A 25,120-nucleotide genomic window follows, 5' to 3' on the forward strand; every position below is an offset into this window, starting at 1 on the left:
GGAAAGGTCAAGGAATTAATTAGGTTGGGAATAACACACACACACACAGAAATTTGTGTCTATACTAGCTACTCCACAAGGACCTGATAATCAGCACAGGGAACTATGCTGACCTTCTGCAAAAACCTCTATGGCAAAAGAATACAAACAGAACAGATACGCTATATGTACGAATCAGAAAGCTGTAGACTGACGACAAACAGAAAACTGCAAAATTAATATACTCCAACATAGCACAGACGTGAAATTAAAGAAAATAAAGGCATTTTCTTGTTTATTCCCTCCAACCTTCCTGATTTGCACTGCTGTTCCATCCCTGGAGCCTGAGCAGGCTTGGGTCCCATCGCTGGATTGGGGTGGAGTCCAGACAGCCAAGCCAAGAGCCCTTAATTGAGACCCCTCTTAAACCTCTTCTGTCTGGTCTCCCTGACTGAGACCAAAGTCCCTAGTGCTCCCAAAGGATGGGGACCCGACCCTCTATCTTCCAGGACCTTGGGAATGTTACCTAACCCCCAGGACCTCTGGTGCTGGGATTCCCAACTCAAACTTCCTTCTTAAGACCTCTCAGCAGGGTGCTGTGGACCGGTTGGAATGAGCCTGGAGGGGAGGGGTGAAGTTTTAGGGGGAAGAAGTGAGACACAACCCCTTAAGTTGTTGCTCAGGCACGTTCCACTCCCATTTACAGCCCAGGAAGCCGAGTTGCCCTAAGGCTCTGGTTGCCCAAGGAACCAGAGGTGGCCGTGGGGAAGTGCTGTCACCTTGTGGACACTTTCTGTAACTACAACTCCACCTCCGAGGCTTACTGGCCCCTCTATTTCTCAAGCGTTGGGTTCTGTTAATAGCTGTCCTCAGGACACGTCCTGGGGGCGGGAATTGCAGAAATAAATTCCAAACACAACCAGCTTTCAGGAAGCCAGCTGCCACAGGCAAATTTTCCTCACACCGTTCATGGGGGAAAAAAAAAGACCCAAACCTCCACCACAGGACAAGATGCTCAGCATCCCTAATTAGTGCAGGAATACCAATCAAAATGAAAACAAGAAATCAAGTCCCATCAGAGCATCCTCAGGAGGCCACAAACACTAAAGGCAGGAGAGCCTGAGGGCAGGGAACGCCCCTATACAGTAGGTGGGTCGGCACAGTGACAGCACCCAGTGTAATGGACGGACTCGGAATGCCTGCAAATACACCATCAAGAGAGGCTAAGCCCAAGATCTGACATTCCCGTGTCTGGGCCTAGATCCCGAGAAAACCATCATTCAAACAGGCACATCCACCCCAGCTAGCACTGCAGTGCTACTCGCAGTAACCGACACAGAGAGACAGCAAAATCTTCACCAACAGATTAAACTCAAAAGACGTGCTACATATACACAATAGACTGTTAGCCATAAAACCCAAAACTGAAGTAAGGAAATTATGCCACTGGTAGCCACAGGGATAGATCTAAAAGGATCATACCCTAAAGGACCCTAAAGGAACTAAGCCACACTAAGGAAAGCAATAACACAAGATGTCCCTTCTAGGCAAAATTTAAAAAGTGAAACAAAAGAATTGACAATCTGAAGACTGAGAATTCATATTCAAACCAAGAGTTCAAGAAAAAAGTGAAGGGCCTGGGATGAAGCAGGTTGGGACTAATATAGACACAGCAATCTATAATAATCCACAAGGATTATCAGCTTCCTTCCTTTCTCTCTTCCACACACACACAGAAATCTCTATCTCTCACCTATACACAGAAACATGCATCTCTAAGAGATACTCCACAGACTGTTTTCTTCCTTCCTTCCTCATATACACACAACACTGTATGTGAGATAGATAACCCACAATGCTCAGCAGACTGCTTGACCTTATGCAATAAACTCTGTGGCTGCTGCTGCTGCTAAGTTGCTTCAGTCCTGTCCGACTCTGTGCGACCCCATAGATGGCAGCCCACCAGGCTCCACCGTCCCTGGGATTCTCCAGGCAAGAACACTGGGGTGGGTTGCCATTTCCTTCTCCAATGCATGAAAGTGAAAAGTGAAAGTGAAGTCAGTTCCTAGGCAGGTTGATAAGGAGTCTAGGGGTCCCCAAGGAGAGAGGGATCTGGAATTCTCAAGGAGGAAGAAAGGACAAACTTTTTCTTTCTCCACATTCCTTAGGATTATATAACAATAATGTATCCTGCCTAAGGACAGTCTCTGGATTAAACCTTCTGTTAACTTAAAATGTAAATTATGGGAGTAGACCTGGTCTTTACAAGGATGTATCCTGCCTGAGGACAGTGTTATCTTAAAATGTAAATTATGGTCTGATGAGGTCTTTACAACCTCCAGACATTCTTTGGACTATATAACTTCATTGTTAACACTAGCAAGCGGGTACTCTTTCTGCCCCCTTCTGATGCCTATGTCAGAAGCTTTCTCTATCTCCTTTATACTTTAATAAAACTTTATTACACAAAAGCTCTGAGCGATCAAGCCTCGTCTCTGGCCCAGATTGAATTCTTCTCCTCTGAGGACCAAGAATCCCGATGTCTTCGCGTGATTCAACAACAACCTTTCATCTTGGGGGCTCATCCGGGTTAGGGTTAGGGTTAGGGTTAAAAGAACCCAAAAAAGACCAGATATACTCCATGGATACGTCGTACCTGAATCAGCCAATTGTACACTGATAACAAGCACAGCGTGGCAGATTGACTGTACCCCTACATAGCATTGGCATGAAGTCAAAGGAAAGGAGAGAAAGTTAACTTTATTCCTTCCCACCTCCCTCATTTGGGCTTCTACGGTATCCCAGGAGCCTGAGAAGGCTTGAGTCCCAAGGCTGGACTGGGATAGGGTCCCGACAGCCTGGCAGGGTGTCCTTCATTGAGCCCCTTTTTAGTTATTACTTCTGAGCCCCTTTGAAAATCACGCCTGTCTGCTTGTCTCAGCTGGGACCAGAGTCCTGAGTGGGATCAAAGCCTGGAGGATCGTGGGAGCAATAGTCACCCAGCCTGCACGTCTCCTGGTGCTGGGGTCCTCAGCTCAAGCCTTCTTCCTGTTAAGATTAAACACTTCGTGAGAGTGCAGCCTCCTAGCACCTTAAGTACCCTCAGCTGGGTGCTGTGGCCCGAGTTGGGATTAGTCTGGGGGTCAGGTGTGTGAAGCTTTAGGGGGAAGAAGCAGTGAGACACAAGGCTGCAGGCATTTTGCTCTGGCACATTCCACTCCAATTGATAGCCCAGGAAACCCACTTTCCCTAAGGCTCTGGTTGTCTGAGGAACCAGAGGTGGGCAGGGGAAAGTGCTGCCGCCACCTTGTGGAGACTTCCTGTAATGACAACCGCACTACCTGTGCTTACTGGCACTTCTACTTCAAACGTCCTTGTTGTTTAGTCACTAGGTCCTGTCCGACTCTTTGCGACCCCATGGACTGCGACACGCCAGGCTTCCCTGTCCTTCACCGTTTCCCAGAGCTTACTCAAACTCATGTCCATCGAGTCAGTGATGCCATCCAACCATCTCATCCTGATCATCCCTTTCTTCTCCTGCCTTCAATCTTCTGCAGCATCAGGGTCTTTTCCATTGAGTCAGTTCTTCACATCAGGTGGCCAAAGTATTGGTGCTTCAGCTTCAGCATCAGTCCTTCCAACAAATATTCAGGACTACTTTCCTTTAGGATTGATCTCCTTGCAGTCTAAGGGACTTTCAAGAGTCTTCTCCCACACCACAGTTCAAAAACATCAATTCTTTGGCACTCGGCCTTCTTTATGATCCAACTCTCACATCCATACATGACTACTGGAAAAACCATAGCTTTAACTAGACGTGCCTTTGTCAGTAAAATAATGTCTCTGCTTTTTAATACGCTAAGTTTGTCATAGCTTTTCTTGCAAGGAGCAGGTGTCTTTTCATTTCAAGGCTCAGTCACCATCTACAGTGATTCTGAAGCCCAAGAAAATAAAGTCTGTCACTGTTTCCATTATTTCCCCATCTATTTACCAGGAAGTGATGGGACTGGATACCATGATTTTTCATTTTTTGAATGTAGTTTTAAGCTAACATTCAAATGTCTTGGAGGGTTGTTAATGACAGCCGCCCTCAGGCCATTTACTTGGGTGGGCTTTACAGAAAGAAATTCCAAACACAATGGACTTTCAGGAAGCCAAGAAGAAAGGGAAATTTTCCACACACCCTTTAAGGAATCAAACAAAACAATACAAAACCCAAATCTCCACCACAGGCCAAGATGCTCTGCATCCCTAATTGCCGGGGTCCAGCCCCGGCTGATCCAGGGTCTTCGAAGGAGAGACGGCTAGGCGGCCTATTCAAATGTTAATTAGATATAATAAAGAGGAATAGAATGAGGATAGCTCAGTAGGAAAATTCAGTGGAGAAAAGAAGCTGAGTGGCTTGGTTTACGCGGAAAATCAATATAACCCGTGACACCAGGTTAGCTCTGACCACGGAGGCCGCAGGCGCCCTCTCGAATAGCAGAAGGTGCCCCACCTTAGACACCTTCTCGAGTGGGTCTTAGAAGCCCAGGCAAATAAATGGTCGCAGAGGACATCCACGCTCCAGATGGACACTCAGCTAGAAGTTAAAGGGAAGAATGACATGGGGAGACCAAGCGTTGGTGAGCAAGGCCCATAGCTTTATTTTCAACAGGGGCTTTTATACCCTAAGTTACACATAGAGGACAATAGGGGATGCAAAATCAGCAGTCTTTGATGCTTATCAAAAACCAGGGTTTCTTTCCTGCAGATTTATCGTATACAAATGGTTTAGGTGATTTACATCATCTTCTGGCCAGAGGCCTATTAACATTTTATGACTCTTGACAAGGACTTATCAACAAAGACTTATTTTCTCTAAGAGTAATTATTTTAAGGTTTGGCGCCATCCTCCGAAGATAAGATTACGTTCCTATAGGGTGGATGTGTAATGGGTTTACAAAGGAAAGAATTTACTACCTTAAGGGTCTAAAGTTACTAACACCAGGCCACTACTTATTTTTTCTACATACCAACTATATTAATTAATGCACATTCAAGGATACAATTCAGGGGATGTGAAAACTTGGCAACAAACATTGGCTCATCAATGAAATCTTTTACTAGCTTTATTCTGACAGTTTCTAATTCTCTGAGAGGCTCTAAGCTATTTGAATATCTTAAGCTTCCCGTGCCTCTGGAGGCTGGGAGACTGTAAACAATCGTATGCATAGCTGTAGGTGTCCGGGTAAACTTGTCAGGCGAGTTAGAGAGCCATCTGAGGGGTTTGGATTTAAACACTCCTAATTGCCCAGGAACTTTATTAATTGGAGCTGTAAGTTAACTTTTTGACAGAGAGAGTGAGATGGTGGTGGGGGACAGCCCCCAGTAAAGTCAGAGGTGAGAGCACAAAGCAATAAAGTAGGCAGACTCTGGTTTTTTGGGGGGTAGATGCTCGAGAATATCCGGGGGCACTCCCGAGGCTCGATCCCGCCTTTGCGTATGCCGAGCCCCCTTCCTCATGACCTTTGTCACGAGTGGAATGTCTCTCGCCGGCTCCCAGCACCTAATTACTGCAGGAATGTCAATCAAAAAATGACAACCAGAAATCATACCCCACCTTTCAGGTTGGGCATCCTCACAAATCTACAAACAATAAATGCGGGAGAGCGCCTTGGGTAAAAAGAACCCCTACACAGTAGGTGGGAAGGTAGTCTGGCAACAGGAAGGATAATTGACAGTCTCCAAAAGCCTGAAAATAAACTATCGAGAGAGGCTAAGCCTAGGATCTAATATTCCCCCATCTGGTCCTAGATCCCGAGAAACCCATCATTCAAAAGACACATGCACCCCAATGAGCACTGCAGCACAACCCACAAGAGGCAACACCCATAAACAGCAAAATCCTCACCGACAGACTAAAGCTTCAGCACGTATGTATGATGGACTCTCAGTCATATCCAAACAACACTAAACAAGGAAATTGTGCCCCTGGGAGCTGATCGGGCCTACATGGGGGCTCATGGTAGAAATGGCTCATTATGTTGACCTCACAAAGAATAAAATCAGTGACCACTGAGACTGACCAAATTGCCCAAACGACATTCTGTTTTCCCGAGGGCGCCTACGTTCTCAAGGCTATGAGACCACCTCATTCCAGACCTCCAGCTATGTAACCCCAAGACTCAACTACAGGCTAAAAATTAACCATCCCTTCAGAGAATTTTTCATTGGTGGGGTATACAAAAGACCCTGTCAGAAAGGGAGGACACTGGTTCTGCTTAAGCGCCAATCACCCTCTCGTTTCCCTCTAATAAATTTCCTTTTCTTGCCTGACTGCCCGGCTCACTCACCGTCTTTTCTCTGCACTCGCCTTACATTCCGGTGCCAAAACCCGGGAGGGAAGAGCCACAGCAACTGGGTGGGCTCCTCTCACGAGTCCACCTCCGGTGGTCCCCTCCCTTGGACCTTGCCGAGAAACAGATGAGCTCCGGGCGGGACTCTCCACTTGCCTTGCTGGACCGACATCCACACGCTGGCCCACATTTCATCTATCGGTTACAAGGGTGAGCAAAATTGCATTCCCTGGGATCCTCTTTCTCCCTCGCCTCATTTCCAGGTCCTAGCACTAGGCAGGAAGATCCCCACGGCCCTCGGGCCCTCAGCCTTGTACCCCTTCTGACTTTGAAATAAGGGATGCCCATTTCAGAGCAGACTGTTATTACTCTCTGAGAAGGTCCTGAAAACAGGGATGCCTTTTCTCTCAGCACTTTCTCTTCGCTTTCCTTCGCCCTTGTCTGGTGCTTCGGTCACTAAATTGTGTCTGACTCTTGTGACCCTATGGGCTGTAGCCCACCAGGCTCCTCTGTCCATGGGATTTCCCAAGCAAGAATAGTGGAGTGGGTTGCCATTTCCTCCTCCAGGGGATCTTCCCAACCCAGGGATCGAACCCAGGTCTCCTGCATTGCAGGTGGATTCTTAACCTTGTCTACCCTTCCTAATCGGCCACAATGGGAAATTCTCAATCCCAGCCCTCAAAATTTACTCCTCTAGGATGCCTTCTCCGAAACCTAAAAGTCTTGGGCTTCCAAGGAGACATAAGATCAAAAAGACTTACTTATTATTTTAACACTGTCAGGCCACAATACAGACTTGATAATAGGTTCCAATGGCCAGATAACAAAACTCTCGATTATAATACTCTATGGGACCTCGGTACCTTCTGCCGCCGCAACCAAAAGTGGTCCGAGATCCCTCATGTCCAGCCGTTCTTTGCTCTTCGCGCTCAGATTCTCCCTCTGTGAATCCTGTTCTACTTCTCAAATACTCTTAGCCCACTCTGGGCCACATCCTCCTAATACAATGTCTCCCGATTCCTGTTTGAGACTTTTCTTCTTCCTTCAACCCTTCCGACCACAGCTCACACCCTCTCGCTCCCAATCCCCTTGCAGTCGCTCCAGATCCAGTTTCACAACCTCCACCTTACGACTCCTCCTCCCTCCCTCCTGCTCAAGGGCAGGCCACCTCAGCGCCCAACCCCTCTCCGCTGCAAGCTCTGAGACCTCAGCCCCACCCTCTACCCCGAGGGTTCCAAGGCTCTTCCCTGACCTCCCTAGATCCCCTCCCGATAAGCGGTCGGAACAACGTTAAAGCCAGAAACTTGACAGCAGGAAGTCTTTGCCTGCTCCACCTCTCCCTTTATGGCAAGTAGCGGGAGCGAAAGACATTGTTCGGGTTCACGTCCCATTCTCCCTCACCGATCTATCTCAAATTGAAAAGCGTCTTGGCTCCTTCTCTTCAGACCCTAATAATTATCTAAAAGAATTCAAGTATCTTACCCAGTCTTACAACTTAACCTGGCATGATATTTACATCATCCTTTCCTCCACTCTTCTCCCAGAAGAGAAGGAACAAGTATGGCAAGTATCAGCACGTTCAGGCGCGTGCTGATGGGATACGTAGACTGGGATAGGACACTAAGCCCGTAGGGGCAACGGCTGTCCCCAGAGATGATCCCAACGGGGATTATCAGGCAGGGAGACCTGGACAAGCAGCCCGTAATCACATGGTTGCTTGCCTCGTTGTGGGCCCTTCAAAAGGCCTCACAGTGGCAGGTAAGCCGATCCCTTTTCTCATCAACACGGGGGGCCACTTACTCTGCTGTGCCTGCCTAATCCGGAAAAAACAAGGTTTCTCAGGTCTCTGTTATGGGGGTTGACTGTTTAATATCTATGCCAGGAATAACCAAGCCTCTACTTTGCACACTTCAACATACCCCATTTCCCCATTCTTTGCTCATACTCCCCAAATGCCCCAGTCTTATTCTTGGAGAGACCATCTCTCAAAATTCAAAGCCCTTATTACCATCCCAAGCCCATCTTCTGATCTATCCTGGCTACTGCTCCTCAACCCCACCTCCTCTTCCCCCGCCCCATTGCCCTCCTCATCCATAAATCCTATAGTCTGGGATACAGACAACCCATCTGTCACCTCTCACCATGCTCCAATTCATATCTGCCTCAAAAACCCCCCTAAATTCCCCAATCAACCACAATACCCAATCTCCCGAAAACATCAACAAGGGTTAAAGCCTATCATCACTAAACTGCTATATCAGGGCCTCTTGCCCCCAAGCCACTCTCCCTATAACACGCCATCTTACCCAACAAAAAGCCAAATGGCCCCTATCACCTGGTCCAGGACCTGAGACTTATCAATGCGACTGTTATCCCCATACATCCAGCAGTTCCAAATCCCTATACTCTTCTCTCTCTCATTCCCTCTTCCACTACCCACTTCATTGTCCTACACCTCAGGGATGCCTTCTTTACCATCCCTTTGCACCCAAACTCTAAAGACCTCTTTGCCTTTATCTGGACTGATCCAGACAATCATCGCTCCCAACAGCTGACAGGGACAGTCCTCCAACAAGGCTTTTGTGATGGCCCTCATTTCTTTGGCCAAGTTCTAGCATCAGACCTAACCTCTCTTGACCTTACTAAGAGTACTGTCCTCCAATATGTGGACGATCTCCTCCTTTGTAGTCCTTCGTCTATACACTCTCAACAACACACTATACAACTCCTCAGTTTTCTAGCCGATCGAGGATACTGAACATCTCCCATAAAGTTCAGCTTTCTCGTCCTAGAGTCACCTATCTTGGAGTCCTTTTAACACTAACAAAAAGATATATTACTACCAATAGAAAGTCCCTTATATCAACCCTACCACTCCCTACATTGAAACAGATTCTGTCCTTCTGGGGGTTAGCTGGATATTTACGCCTCCGGATTCCTAATTTCACCCTCTTGGCACAACCCCTATATCAAGCCACCCGAGGAGATCTTTCAGAACCCCTAGAGCTAAATAAAATATCCATCAGCCTTTAAGACCCTTAAGCAAGCCATTCCCTCAGCCCCAACTCTCACACTTCCTGACCTATCTTGCCTCTTTATACTCTACTGAGAGACAAAAAATTGCCCTAGGAGTTTCGGGACAAAATCAGGGCCCCTCCTTCATCCCTGTCACTTACCTGTCAGAGCAGCTAGATACCACAATTCAAGGGTAGTCAGCCTGCCTACGTGCTCTGGCAGCAGCTGCAGTCCTCACTCAGGGAAGTAAAAAGCTCATTTGGAGCACCCACTGTCATTCGTTCACCACACATGAGTTGAAGGACTTACTTTCTCACAAATCCATGACCCTTCTAGCTCCTTCACACATCCAGCTAATTCATGTCACCCTTCTTGAATCTCCTGAGTTCTCCTCTGAACGCTGTCCTACTCTCAACCCTGCCACCCTTATCCCTAGTTCTTCTGAGCCCCCCATCCATACTTGCAAAGAGGCATTAGCAGACCTGATGCCCCATTTCTCCCATATTTCCTTGAGCCTTTTAAACAGCCCTGACTTTACTTGGTATATTGATGGCAGCTTCTCTACATCAGAAAGAGAAAAAGGGAGCTGGATGTGCAATTATCTCTGACACAGAAATTATTGAGTCCTAACCTCTCCCCTCGGGAACCTCTTCCCAAAAGGCAGAACTTATTGCACTAACTAGAGCCCTTACCCTCGCAGCTAACAAGATAGCAAACATATACACTGACTCTAAATATACGTTCCACATCATACACTCACATGCTGCCATCTGGAAGGAACGAGGGCTCCTATCTACAAAAGGCTCTCCCATAACTAATGCCCCGCTTATACTCCAACTTTTAAAAGCAGCTAACATGCCAACTGAAGTAGGCATCATACATTGCCGAGGTCACCAGGCAGCCTCAGACTCATTTTATAGGGTAACAAAACTGCAGACAGAGAAGCGAAAAAAGCCTCACTCCGATCACCAACTCAACAACTTACAGTAATCCCCAACATAAAGCCCCTTCACCTCCCCAAAGAAAACACACGATTATTATAAGGAGCACAACCACAAGGAGACTGGTTACAAAAACAGGGCTGCTGTGTCTTTCTCCAATCTCAGGCCACACAGATTCTTATGGATATTCATCAGGCCCTACACGTAGGCACTAAACCTCTTTATCATCTCTTAAGACATCTTATGGCATCACCTACTTGATGGACATGAGTTTGAGCAAGCTCTGAGAGTTGGTGATGGACAGGGAAGCTTGAAATGCTGCAGTCCATGGGGTTGCAAAGAGTCAGATACAACTGAGTGACTAAACTGAACTGAAGACCTCGAATCACCCCGCTTAACCTTCTTTCACTCCTACAACAAATCACTCACTCTTGCGTTTTGTTATCTGTTCCTTAGTTTCACCACAGGAAGCCCTAAAGCCTATTCTCTCATTCCCAACACATCAGGCTCGAGGGCATATCCCAGCAGAGGACTGACCAATTGACTTCACTCACGTGCCTCCAACTGGAAAATTAAAACTCACCCTCACTCTCAGAGACACTTTTTCAGGGTGGATTGAGGCTTTTCCTATGAGATTAGAAACTGCCTCAGAAACTGAGTAACATAGTTTCTCATACAAGAAATCATCCCTCGCTTTGGCTTCCCACTCTCTCTCCAATCCGATAATGGGCCAGCTTTTGTCTCCCAAATCACTCAACAAGTAGCCAAATCCCTTGGCATAACCTGGAAACCACATATTCCGTATAGACCCTCCCTATCCCACTAATTTATAACCAACCAAAATGGGCAAATCAATTCATTCCTCTATTAATAAGTATAGAAATAGCAGCTGGGATTGGAACAGGGACAGTAGGACACACAACCTTTTAAAATTACTACCAGTGCCTTTCTAAAGACCTCACTGAGAGCCCCGAAAAAATAGCTACTAGCCTCATCACTATCCAAAACCAGCTAGATTCCCTGCCAGTGGTCCTCCAAAACAGAAGAGGATTAGACCTTTTCACGGCAGAAAAAGGGGGCCTATGTCTATTTTTGGAGGAACCCTGATGCTTCTACACCCACAAATCAGGCGTTGTAAAGGAAGAAAGTGAAAGTCACTCAGTTGTGTCCGACTCTTTGTGACCCCATGAACTATACAATCCATGGAATTCTCCAGGCCAGAATACTGGAGTGGGTAGCCTTTCCCTTGTCCGGGGGATCTTCCCAACCCAGGGATTGAACCCAGATCTCCCACATTGCAGGCGGATTCTTAACCAGATGAGCTGCCAGGTTGTAAAGGAAACAGCAAGAAATCTGATAAACAGGGCCTTGAAAATACGTCGACACCTCAGTAATTCATGGGAAAACTGGTTAAGCAATTAGAATTGGATGCCCTGGGTCCTACCTTTTCTAGGTCCTCTTCTTCTACTTCAGTTCAGTTCAGTTCAGTCGCTCAGTCGTGTCCGACTCTGTGACCCCATGAATTGCAGCACGCCAGGCCTCCCTGTCCATCACCAACTCCGGAGTTCACACAAACTCACATCCATCGAGTCAGTGATGCCATCCAGCCATCTCATCCTCTGTTGTCCCCTTCTCCTCCTGCCCCCAATCTGTCCCAGCATCAGAGTCTTTTCCAATGAGTCAACTCTTCACATGAGGTGGCCAAAGTACTGGAGTTTCAGCTTTAGCATCATTCCTTCCAATGAACACCCAGGGCTGATCTCCTTCAGAATGGACTGGTTGGATCTCCTTGCAGTCCAAGGGACTCTCAAGAGTCTTCTCCAACACCACAGTTCAAAAGCATCAATTCTTCAGCGCTCAGCTTTCTTCACAGTCCAACTCTCACATCCATATATGACCACTGGAAAAACCATAGCCTTGACTAGACGGACCTTTGTTGGCAAAGTAATGTCTCTGCTTTTCAATATGCTATCTAGGTTGGTCATAACTTTCCTTCCAAGGAGTAAGCGTCTTTTAATTTCATGGCTGCAGTCACCATCTGCAGTGATTTTGGAGCCCCCAAAAAATAAAGTCTGACACTGTTTCCACTGTCTCCCCATCTATTTCCCATGAAGTGATGGGACCAGATGCCATGATCTTCGTTTTCTGAATGTTGAACTTTAAGCCAACTTTTTCACTCTCCTCTTTCACCTTCATCAAGAGGCTTTTTAGTTCCTCTTCACTTTCTGCCATAAGGATGGTGTCATCTGCATATCTATTGATATTTCTCCCAGCAATCTTGATTTCAGTTTGTGCTTCTTCCAGTCCAGCGTTTCTCATGATGTACTCTGCATACAAGTTAAATAAGCAGGGTGACAGTATACAGCCTTGATGTACTCCTTTTCCTATTTGGAACCAGTCTGTTGTTCCATGTCCAGTTCTAACTGTTGCTTCCTGACCTGCATATAAGTTTCTCAAGAGGCAGGTCAGGTGGTCTGATAATTTTGGCCCATTTTTAATGCGTCTTTTTTCTAAATTTCTTCAAAACCACTTATGAGCCTTCACCAACCCAACTATCCATGAATTACTTCTAACTCGCTTAAATTACCAAAAACTTCAACCTCACACAAATCCCCTTGACCCACAAACATGCTTTTCTCATCTCACCTCCATAACACCCTTGTCCCAGAGGAAGCATTTACGGAAGATTGACCTTCGGCCCTTATCCCAAATCAAAAAGGCTGAATGCCAGGGTCTACATGGGGGCTCATGGTAGAAATGGCTCATTATGTTGAGCTCACAAAGAATAATATCACAGTGACCCTTGAGACTGACCAAATTGCCCAAACGACATTCTGTTTTCCCACTGGCGCCTACCTTCTCAAAGCTATGAGACCACCAGATTCCAGACCTCCGGCTCCATGACCACAGGACTCAACTACAGGCTAAATATTAACCATCCGTTCAGAGAATTTTTCATTGGTGGGGTATAAGAAAGACCCCATCAGAAAGGGAGGACACTGGTTTTCCCTAAGGGCTAGTCACCCTCTCGTTTCCCTCTAATAAATTTCTTTTTTCTTTGCCTGACTGCCCAGCTCGCTCTCTTTTCTCCGCGTTCAACTTACAGTAGCCACAGGGATAGATCTAGAATACACACTAAGGAAACTCAGCCAGACAGAGCAAGGCAAAAACTGAAGATGTCCATTCTAGGCAAAATAAAAAGAAAGTGAAAAAAAGAATGAATTTACAACCCAAAGAGATTTTATTGAGTCCCAGCTCACTCTGCTCACCACAAAATGATGTCTCTGCCTTTTAATATGCTGTTTAGGTTTGTCAGAGCTTTTCTTCCAAAGAGCAAACATCTTTTAATTTCATGGTTGCAGTCACCATCTGCAGTGATTTGGGAGCCCAAGAAAATAAAATCTGTCACTACTTCCACTTCTCCCCCTTCTGGTCGTTCAGTCACTAAGTTGTGTTCGACTCTTGCAACCCCATGGACTATAGCCCACCAGGCTCCTCTGTCCAGGCTCCTCTGTCCATGGGACTTCCCAGACAAGAATAGTGGAATGGGTTGCCATTTCCTTCTCCAGGGGATCTTCCCAACCCAGAAATTGAACCTGGGTTTCCTGCATTGCAGGCGGATTCTTTACCAACTGAGCTATGAGGGAACTCACCTTCTATTTGCCATGAAATCATGGGACCAGGTTCCATGATCTTGGTTTTTTGAATGTTGAGTTTTAAGCCAGCTTTTTTACTCTCCTCTTTCACCTTCATCAAGAGGCTCTTTAGTTCTTCTTCACTTTCTGCAAGTAAGAGTGGCTTATCTTTAGAAATACAACCAGTGCAATTTATCACATGAAAGGTCAGAGGGGGAAACCACTGTAATTTCTGTTAAGAATTACACTTGAACCAGCTACAAAGAAGAGATGAAGGTCATAGGAATTGGAAACTAAGAAATACAAAACCATCATGTATTAACAATACTATTGTGTCAAAAATCCAAACAACTTTTTAAAATAAATTTGAATTTAAGATGATCACTGGACATAGGTCAGTGATCCATTGTATTCCTTTATAGAAATAAAAAGAAATTGAAAACAAATGAATTTTAAATATGACTTACCAAAAATGCATAAAAGACCAAATACCTAGGAATAACTCTAGTACAAGTTAGACTGCAAACTACAAAATGTTATTGAAGAAAATTAAAGGGGAAACATTTTAAGACCTAAATAGAGGATATATCAGATTTGTGGATTAAAAATTTCAATATTGCAAAGTTATCAGTTCTCCCCAGACTGATCCATAGACTCAATCTTAATTAAAATCCCAGTAGAATACTCTAATAACTTTTTTTTTTAATCCCAGTAAAAGCTGTTGTGGAAATTATCAAGATGGCTGTAAAATCATGTCAAGTCAAAGGGTTTAGCATGTCCAAGCAAGAAGAACAAACCTGGAGAATTTACATCATCATCTATGGAGAATTTTTATTATAGAGTAATTAACACAGTAGGAAATTGACCCATGGAGAGAAAACCCAACTAAGGTAAGAGAATTGAGAATTTAGAAGGAAATACACACAGAGAAGTACCTGATTTATGATAATAGGGACAGTGTAATGGAAAGAGTGACTTTTTGATGATGGCTCTGGGTTCATTGGCTCACTATAGGGGAACAAAATGCCTTGAAACCCAGCATAAAAAAATATCATTGTCCAATGTATTTCAGGTGTAAAAGTGAAACATGGAATCATGTGACTAGCTGCCTGGGAGTGTTAACTATGCCATAAGCACTGTGTACCACATTGCTTCTCCCTGTCTGTTCATGATGTGTGCATGGGTGCTCAGTCGTGTCTGACTCTTTGAGGTTCTTACTAACTACTTGTTAACTGAATGAAACAGTGGTTTAACTCAAAATATGAATTGGAGTATCACATTCTTCCTTTGTAGAAAATGTCTATAACTCCAACATTATTAGTCTTTTTGCTATAGACATCTTTACTGTGTGGTATTTAACGAGGTGATTCTTTGTGATTCCATGGACTGTAGCCTACCAGGCTCCTCTGTCCATGGGATTTTCCAGCAAGAATACTGGAGTGGGTTGCCGTTCCCTTCTCCAGGGGATCTTCTCAACTTAGGGATCAAACCTGGATCTCCCACACTGCAGGCAGATTCTTTATCAACTAAGACACCAAATGTAGTATAAAGCTGTGTGGCTCCAGATGAATTTTAAACCCCTTGCTAGAGGTAGAAATCACGCCTATTTACCAATAATCTAACATTATATTTTGGCCATAGCATAATTTAATTGGCTAATTACAAAGACGGATCAAGATTGAGCTCTCTAAGATCTAATATATGAAACAAGTCTTCAAATATTAGGAACAATACCTCTTGAAGATATAGTAAAAGTTATAATTAACTTCCAAGTAATGGAAGTCACAAGGAAGTCTGGGGTTGAAGAACAAAAATAAAACCTATTCAAAAACAAATAAATGAAACTGCTTACAAACCTTAAGAGATGGTAGAATGCTAAAACATTGTGAAAAGTCAAACCTACTCCATTTAGTTCCTGACATATTCCAAAAAGGCAGAGAGGAGATCCAGTAGGTTTCATCAACCAGTCAGTTGCTAAGCAACTCATCACTAAGATGGATGTAAAGTGCCTTGACACAAGCGTAGAGAAATACAAAAATAAAGAAGGATAAAAGCCAGGTAGTCCTCAGATGATAACCTCAAACGACTGACCTTTGAAAAGGTCTTATGTCTTAGCACAAACATAAGTACTGAACACTTGACCATTTCACAGCAGATATTCTTCATTACAGGAGTACTTCATGAGTCACAAGAGTACTATGAAAACAATCTGAGTAATGATGTGCTTAAAATAAAGCAAAAATCTTCATTTCCATCTCCATTTCCATATTTTCAATTTATGTTGAAAGTAGTATGCTTAAAATTAAATCCCAAGTTCTCAAGTTATTATCACTGTCATTTTCACTGCTGATGAGTAAAAACTTCATTTATGATTTAAAAAAAAAGTTCTAAAAAGTGTACTAGTTCAAAGGTTTTTAAAAAATATACCAGGTACCTTTTACTAGCTAGTGGCAATTACATTTTTTTAATTTTTTTAATATACAGTCATGAAGAGAAATAAGAGCATACTGAAATTAAAGAGAATAATAAAATAGTAGAGGTAAAATAAAGTCCTAATTGCCAAAATGTAAAGACAGATTCTGCACTACAAGGACTTCTGTACTGGTTTCTCATAACAACTGACGTGCAACGAAGACAAATCAATCTCTGGTCCCAGCACAAGATGGAGGGTTTAAAGCCTCAGGGGAGCAGCGAGAAGCCGTGAGCTGTATGTGCCTTTCCCCTTGATCATAAATTTTCAGGAGACACAGATGGGGGACCCTCTACAAATTGACGACAGCCTGAAATAATCTTGCAGCTTCCCTGGTGGCTCAGACGGTAAAGAATCTGTTGCAATGCAGGGCACCCAGGTTCGATCCTGGATCGGGAAGATCCCCTGGAAAAGGGAATGATGGTAGCCCACTCCAGTAATCTTGCCTAGAGAATCCCACGGACAGAGGGGCCTGCTGGGCTACAATCCATAATCTGGCTGTGTGAGCACACGCCATTAATGTCATGAGTTGTTTCTGCTTTGGGTTCACCCCAGAGCGTTTTACATGTGAGTGTCTTATATATAACAGAGCAGACCTCAAAGGAAAATGAATGGTACTCTTCAATTTTCTTCCTCTCAGGGTAATTTTAAAATTGTTTTCATTCTGATTTATTTATGGTTTCAAAAGTAAGTTAAACCATCTTACTACTGACAAGAGTTGCCAACAGCTACACAGAACAAGGCTGAAAAAAAGGTGGGACTAAAAGAAAGTGTAATTTTTTAATGTATGTTTATAATTATAAAAATTTTATATTTTTATAATAAATATATCTTTCACGGAAAGTTTTTTAAAAGTTACATTTGAATCTTAATTTCTAAAGATAAATTTTTAAAATTTAACAAAAAACTAAATTAAAAGTGACATGTCTTTGATAAATTAATTATGTGAACACCTGAAATACATAAAAATGATAAGCTAGTGTTCATGTGAATTGTCAGGTACAGTGTGAGTGCCTCTGAGCTGAGAGCTCTCTATTGTTGCTTTTCAGTCCTTCAGTCGTGTCCAACTCTTTGTGACCCCATGGACTGTAGCCCACCATGATCCTCTGTCCATGGGGTTCTCCATGCAAGAACACTGGAGTGGGTTGCCATTCCCTTTTCCAGGGGATCTTCCTGACCCAGGGATTAAACCGATGTCTACCACACTGGTAAGCAGATTCTTTACCACTGAGCTACCTGGGGACCCCCCCAACTGCTCTGGCCTGCTGTCTGTTCATTCGGTGGAAGCTGAGATGGAAACCACAGCCAGCTCCCTGCCCCTCCTCAGGGGCAGGCCAAGTGGGCAGCTCACACCTCCCCCGCCATCATGCCTCCCTGAGCGTCCTATGGCCAGCATTTTCCCACTGGAACCACTGAACAGGCCATTTTCATGTATTCTGTGTGGATTAAGTACAAAGAACACTGTATACCTCCATTAAAATAGAAACCTAATTGTTCTGACATTAACAAACGTAAATCAAGTGTTATTATTAACAAATAAAAAGACTAACATCTTTGGGAGATGCCAAGGGTTTTCATAGATTTGTACCTTCAAAGAGTCAGTTCTTCTTTCTCCCTTTCCACTCCATTTAATCAATTAGAAAAGGCAAGTCTGCTTATTTTCAAAATCCACAATAGGATTTTAATTTCAATAGGAAATTGAAAGTCCAGAAAACAATTATGGAAAACGGGGCAGAGCAAAATACTACAGTCATTCATGCTGTTTGAAGTTCTCCTGAACATCTGTTTTCTGTTGCTTCTTCCTCACTTAAATGGATTATACTTATTCCCTCAGAAAGCTAGAGTCTAGAATATGAAGAATTGTTTTGGCTAATACAGAAAGTACTTCCTTACAATACCAGAACTAAAGATCAGAGTCTTAGAGAGTAGGTAAAAACATCTTTTCTCTTTTGGTCTTCTAATTTCTTCAGTCTGATGAAGAATGATCTGCTTTCTTCAAGCTGATTTGGTCCAAATCAAAAATAGAGCTAATGCACATAGTTTTGAATTTGAAGAATTAATAAATCAGTTTTAGCTCATAGTTACTGTTTTATGTATCTCACAAGAACTTTCACCAACTGATCCATAAATAGGTTGACTAGAGTTTTGTAATGTATGTTTTTGAAAAATGATTCATCATCTACAGGCAATTGTATTACGGCTTTATTTTGAGAAATATTAGTTTGGATTATTTTAAATCAGGACACAGTTGAGAAAGGCCCTAATACTGCCTTTCAGAGAAGTAAGAACTATGTGCTGCCCTGCTGCTCTCTCTGCCCAGCACCGTGGAGACAGGGCTCAGGGCATAAAAGAACTGTCTGCTGAAGAACTAGATCTTATCTGTGCTCAGCATCAGCAAAAGCCCCAAGGCAACAACGAAGATGATGTCAAAGTGCAGCTGGGAATCTGTTAGTGATTCTCACGACATTGACGGCAGTTTTACAGTCTTCACTTTGAAACCTGGAAGCCAGAGTTTTGGTAAGAGTGTATGCTTTCTGCAGATGTATGAAGAAATGCTTTGTGCTGTGGCTGTGAGTGTCTAAAACCTGTTGAAATAACTGTGTGACTTGGCAAATGCACTCAATTGTACGTTTAGGTAACGCCACAAATCAAACTGGTTATCTCAGTTTTTAAAAATGAAATTTTCAGGGACTTCCCTGGTGGTCCAGTGGTTAAGAATCCACCTTGCAGTGCAGTGGGATTCAGGTTCAATCGCTGATTAGAGAACTAAAATCCCAAATACCAAGGAACAACTGAGCTCTCATGCCACAGCTACTGAGCCGCAGAGCCACAACTAGTTTGCCCAGCGACTCAAAAGATCCTGCATAACGCAGCAAAGATCCCATGTGCCCCAACAAAGACCTGATGCAGCCCAATAAACACATAATAAATAAATAAATCCTTTAAAAAGGTGAAAATTTTCAGCCATTTCGAAGAATAATACATTTGAAATCTGTGTGAGTTAATACATTTCTGAAAGAGCTGATTTCCTTGCACCACATGAGGGGACTTTTAAAAGCCCTGAGAGCGTGGGATTTACAGGAAACACACAGGGTTAAGAGAAGGCCACTGTAGCTGGAGACATGGGGGTGGAGGTGGCCAGACCAGACCACAGAGACGAGTGGCTGAGGATAGAAGCTCAGTTGTGAGGATGCTACCATCATCACTGTCTGCTTGCTGACAGAATTTAGAAGCTTAGGAAAGAGTTTTTTCTCTCTCTCTCTTCATAAGACGCTTGTGGCAGATTATCTGGGAGTTCAGTGTCTGCGGGATGCAGGTGGAATGTCATGGGCGCTGAGGGCATTGGAAGGCTTGGCTGGAGCTGGGGCATCCACCTCTGTGTGGTCCAGCCTCACGGGTGAGAGCAGGAGGGAAGCCCCAGTTCCAGGTCACCTGTGCCTTTCCAGAGCTGCTGTGTCCCCCTTCATGTGGCACCGACTTCCCCTCAACAAGGGCCCCAAGGGGAGGCAGAGGAAGTAGCCCATTCCATATCAGGAAAAGACTACATCAAGGCTATATATTATCACCCTGCTTATTTAACTTCTATGCAGAGTATATCAGCAAAATACTGGGCTGGATGAAACACAAGCTGGAATCAAGATTGCCGGGAGAAATATTAATAACCTCAGATATGCAGATAACACCACCCTTATGGCAGAAAGCAAAGAGGAACTAAAAAGCCTCTTGATGAAAGTGAAAGAGGAGAGTGAAAAACTTGGCTTAAAGCTCAACATTCAGAAAACTAAGATCATGGCATCTGGTCCCATCACTTAATGGCAAATCGATGGGGAAATAATGAAAACAGTGACAGACTTTATTTTCTTGGGCTCCAAAATCACTGCAGATGGTGACTGCAGCCATGAAATTAAAAGACACTTACTCCTTGGAAGAAAAGCTATGACCAACCTAGACAGCATATTGAAAAGCAGAGACATTACTTTGCCAACAAAGGCTCATCTAGTCAGAGCTATGGTTTTTCCAGTAGTCATTCATGGATGTGAGAGTTGGACCATAAAGAAGGCTGAGAGATGAAGAATTGATGTTTTTGAAAAACTGTGGTGATGGAGAAGACTCTTGAGAGTCCCTTGGACTGCAAGGAGATCAAACCATCCTAAAGGAAATCAGTCCTGAATATTCACTGGAAGGACTGATGGTGAAGCTGAAGCTCCAATACTTTGGCCATCTGATGCAAAGAACCGACTCATTGGAACAGACCCTGATGCTGGGAAAGATTGAGGGCAGGAGGCGAAGAGGGCGACAGAGCATGAGATGGTTGGATGGCATCACTGACTCAATGAACATGAACTTCAGCAAACTCTGGGAGATGATGAAGGACAGGGAACTGTGGTGTGCTGCAGTCCATGGGGTTGCAAAGAGTCAGACACAACCGAACAATGAAGAATAATGCTTGTCCACTGCCTCCCAATGATAATGGCAAAGGTGAGCAATGAGCAGAGAAAAGAGAAAGAGATGAAAAGGCAGGACTGGAAAGGGAAGAGAAGAGCCCGTGGTCAGTTATTGGACCAGACCTTCAGCTCTGTGGGCTGGTGTCACCATCAGTCAACAGGGAGGAAGGGCAAGTGGACAGAATTCATTAAAGTAAGGAGCTCAGAATCTGCCTGCAATGCAGGAGACCCTGATTCAATTCCTGGGTCAGGAAGATCCCCTGGAGAAGGGATAGGCTACCCACTCCAGTAATCTTGGGCTTCTGCTGTGGCTCAGCTGGTAAAGAATCTGCCCGCAGTGTGGGAGACCTGGGTTCGATCCCTGGATTGGGAAGATCCCCTAGAGAAGGGAATGGCAACCCACTCCAGTATTCTGCCCTGGAGAATTCCATGGACTGTATAGTCCATGGGGTTGCAAAGAGTCAGACACAACTGAGCCACTTTCACTTTCAAGGAGCTCAGGAAGTCAGAGAGATTCAGAGTCCTTAGGAGGTGAGAACTTCCTGTCAGTCCTGAAACCTTTGGTCTCTGGTTGATAGAAGATTACGTTCAATGACGTGTATATACATCAGTGACCCTTCCAAGCTTATTATGTGTATTATGCATCAGCAACAGTGAACTCAAGCCTCACAGTTTCTTGTGAGACAAATCACTTACCAGACTGTCTTAGGACATCTGAGGTGTCTCATTTTTTTCATTCTCTTTTATCAAACTTCCTGAGCCTAGTGGGCAAAAGCACTGTGGTTTAGTTTCTCAGAGAAGAGTTCATAATAAATGGAAAAAATGTTTCAAATACCTCTGCTATTTTAACATAGAAATGCAAGATCGACCAAAGTTTGGGTTATTTCAAAATCAATCCTTTCAAAAATAAAGACCTAACTACTCCCAAATAATTTGGAACATGCTATTTCATAATCAGATTTCTAACTTTGGTGGTACAATTTTTGTTCTGCTAATGCAGATGAGAGGCTTCCCAAGTGGCTTAGCCAGTAAATGTAAAAGAAACAGAAGTTATGTCTCTAGAACTTAATCAGAGTACAATGGTGAGAAAGCAGAAATTACAGCAAAATAGAAAATATATTCAGTTCATCTGCCACCGACAACATGTTGTGTATCTATGTCACTATAATATGGAATAAAGGTTAATTTTAAAAGAATACTCAAGAAAAACAAAAGCTTTTGGGTGTTCGTTCAGGTGCATTCCACATTAAATTACAGCCCTGAATTAAAACTCTCAAGTTTTCATTTCCCAGGTAATCACAATTGGGCTTCAGAAAAGCCTGCCACCTTGTGGTCATTCCCTGAAATAGCAACCGTAAAAGTTTTGCTTGTGAGTCCTTGTTCAGTCGCTCAGTGGTGTCCGACGTTATGATACAAATTATTCATGGCATATACAGCTCATTGTGGGGCTTCAACGTAGTGGGTCGCCAGGTTGGGCCAGGCTCCCGGGCAGGGAAAGCAGGTCCAGGGCTCAGACGAAAGTCTTTCAGGGGAGATGCTCAAGTGCACTCCCTGAATAGGATTCAATTTAGAGAAGTTAACACTCAGGTTGCCTCTTAGAGGATATTGGGAGCTTTCCAGGCAGTCAGGAAAGATCAACGTGTGCAGAGGTGATGAACAGAAATAATCACAAATGACTCTGCATACCTAAGACGAAGAAGTTTTTGGGTATAAGAGAAGGTGAGGGGGAGTTACAAGGTTCAGATTAGGAGCATTTCTGTGTATCATTTCAGAGGCTTTGAATTTTGCACATAGGAACTGAAGAAACACTGAAACTTCAGAAGGGGAGGTTGGTGTTTGAAGGAAGACCTCTGAAGACAGAAGGCCTCTCATGGGGCTGATCTAAATGACCCCAATAAGACCTATTTTTTTTTTTCATTTTTTAATTTTAAAATTTATTTTATTACTTTTTCAGCTTTATTAGGAAATAATTAACATTCAGTTCAGTTCATTTACTGTGTGTCAGTAAATGACACACATCAATGAACAATTGACATACGTAACTGTATAAGTTTAAGGCATACAGCATGATAGTTTTGATTGCTATGATGTATTGTGGAATGATTACCACAGTAGGCTCAGCTAGCATCCAGCTTTTCATTCATTTTCTTATCTCATGAATTATGCTTTGAGTACTTCATAAGGCTTTAGAAGATTCATCTATCTCTAGCTGAGCTGTGCTCATTCTAATGCCTTTAAGCAGAATTGTATTATTATTTTTCTTCTTTTTTATTGGAGTATATAGTTACTTTACACTGTTGTATTAACTTCTGCTGCACAGCAAAGTGAGTCAGCCACATGTCTACATATATCCCCTTTTTTGGATTTCCTTCCCATTTAAGTCACCCCAGAGCACTGAGTGGTTTCCTGTTATCTATTTTACATATAGTAATGAGGGCTGAGGGTATATCATGTGAAGGCTAAATATCCTATTCATTTTTTAACCATTCAATAATATCTGCCTCTGAAGTCACACCTTAGAATGTGAGTTATCACCAGCATGTCAACTTAGAGCGACCATGTTCTTCCTAGCCCTATCCTGCCTGAGGCCCTGCAAAGACTCCCACATTCTCCTGTGGTCCACACTGAAATGGGGTGGCACAAAGCCTTACTAGCAAAATTCCACCACCCAATTCTGGTGACTCAGCCCTGACATGACACTGAAAGTCAGCATCAGTGCTGTGGATGGAACTGTTTCAAAGGCTGAATGCAGTAATTAGAGCCAATATTCAATCTATACACTATTTAAACAAAAAGTGGCTACTCTCATCTCCTCACAAATATGTTTTTATTGATTCTTCTCTTTTTAAAATCTTTGTCCTTGTTATTTTAGTACTACAAACTGGACATTAAGCCGTTCATTTGGAAGGCTGTTTTCTTTTTCATGTTGTTTTTAAATTGTCTTCTGAAACAATATCATGTTTATTCATGCAAAACAAATGCCATAGTCAGACAGTTTAAACTGGTGTTTATTTTAAAATAATTTCTGCTCTGTTCTCCAGATGATTGTATAGGAGACAGTGATCAAGCCCATCCCCAAGAAAAAGAAAAGCAGAAACAGCTGCCTGGGAGGCCTTACAGACAGCGGAGAGAAGAGAGGCTGAGGGCAAAGGAGAAAAGCAAAGATGTGCCCATCTGAATGCAGAGTTCCAAAGAAAAGCAAGGAGAGACAAGAAAGCCTTCCTCAGTGATCAGTGCAAAGAAATAGAGGAAAACAACAGAATGGGAAAGACTAGAGATCTCTCCATGAAAATTAGAGATACCAAGGGAACATTTCATGCAAAGATGGGCTCAATAAAGGACAGAGATGGTATGGACCTGACAGAAGCAGAAGATATTAAGAAGAGGTGGCAAGAATACACAGAAGAACTGTACAAAAAAGATCTTCATGACCCAGATAACCACGATGGTATGATCAATCACCTAGAGCCAGACATGCTGGAATTCGAAGTTAAGTGGGACTTAGGAAGCATCACTATGAACAAAGCTAGTGGAGGTGATGGAATTCCAGTTGAGCTATTTCAAATCCTAAAAGGATGATGCTGTGAAAGTGCTGCATTCAACATGCCAGCAACTTTGGAAAACTCAGCAGTGGCCACAGGACTGGAAAAGGTCAGTTTTCACTCCAATCCGAAAGAAAGGCAATGCCAAGGAATGTTCAAACTACGCACAATTGCACTCATCTCACACGCTAGCAAAGTGATGCTCAAAATTCTCCAAGCCAGGCTTCAACAGTACATGAACTGTGAACTTCCAGATGTTCAAGCTGAATTCATAAAAGACAGAGGAACCAGAGATCAAATTGTCAACATCCGGTGGATCATAGAAAAAGCAAGAAAATTCCAGAAAAACATCTACTTCTGCTTTATTGATTAGGTCATAGCCTTCAACTGTATAGATCACAACAAACTGGAAAATTCTTCAAGAGATGAGAATACAAGACCACCTTACTTGCCTCCTGAGAAATCTGTATGTAGGTCAAGCAACAGTTAGAACCAGACATGGAACAACAGACTGGATCCAAATTGGGAAAGGAGTATGTCAAGGCTGTATACTGTCACCCTGCTTATTTAACTTATATGCAGAGTACCATATATGAAATGGTGAAATGCAAGCCTGGAGGAAGCACAAGCTGGAATCAAGATTGCTGGCAGAAATAGCAATAACCTCAGATATGTAGATGATACCACCCTTCTGGCAGAAAGTGAAGAGGAATTAAAGAGCCTCTTGATGAAAGTGCATGAGGAGAGTGAAAAAG

At 43.5% G+C, this 25,120-nt stretch overlaps 1 protein-coding gene and 1 long non-coding RNA gene across 3 annotated transcripts in view; one reads left to right on the plus strand and one right to left on the minus strand.

Moving 5' to 3' along the window:
* SORD (sorbitol dehydrogenase) overlaps positions 1 to 7,385 on the minus strand; it is a 59,335-nt gene extending 51,950 nt beyond the window's left edge. Inside the window, exon 1 of the mRNA XM_055538078.1 lies at positions 7,181 to 7,385. The gene's annotated coding sequence lies outside the window, so the exon portion shown is untranslated. The remainder of the gene's footprint in view (positions 1 to 7,180) is intronic.
* On the plus strand, positions 4,652 to 24,059 carry LOC129621529 (uncharacterized). 2 transcript variants are annotated; one of them, XR_008699421.1, is made up of 3 exons: positions 4,652 to 6,527; positions 14,621 to 14,798; positions 23,865 to 24,059. It is a non-coding gene; the product is annotated as an uncharacterized LOC129621529 (long non-coding RNA). The 2 variants fall into 2 exon arrangements; XR_008699420.1 differs by lacking the exon at positions 23,865 to 24,059 and adding an exon at positions 17,428 to 17,849.
* The last annotated feature ends 1,061 nt before the right edge of the window (positions 24,060 to 25,120 follow it).

The sequence above is a fragment of the Bubalus kerabau genome, chromosome 10 (assembly GCF_029407905.1).
Source record: "Bubalus kerabau isolate K-KA32 ecotype Philippines breed swamp buffalo chromosome 10, PCC_UOA_SB_1v2, whole genome shotgun sequence".
In the NCBI taxonomy this organism is placed as follows: Eukaryota; Metazoa; Chordata; class Mammalia; order Artiodactyla; family Bovidae; genus Bubalus; species Bubalus kerabau.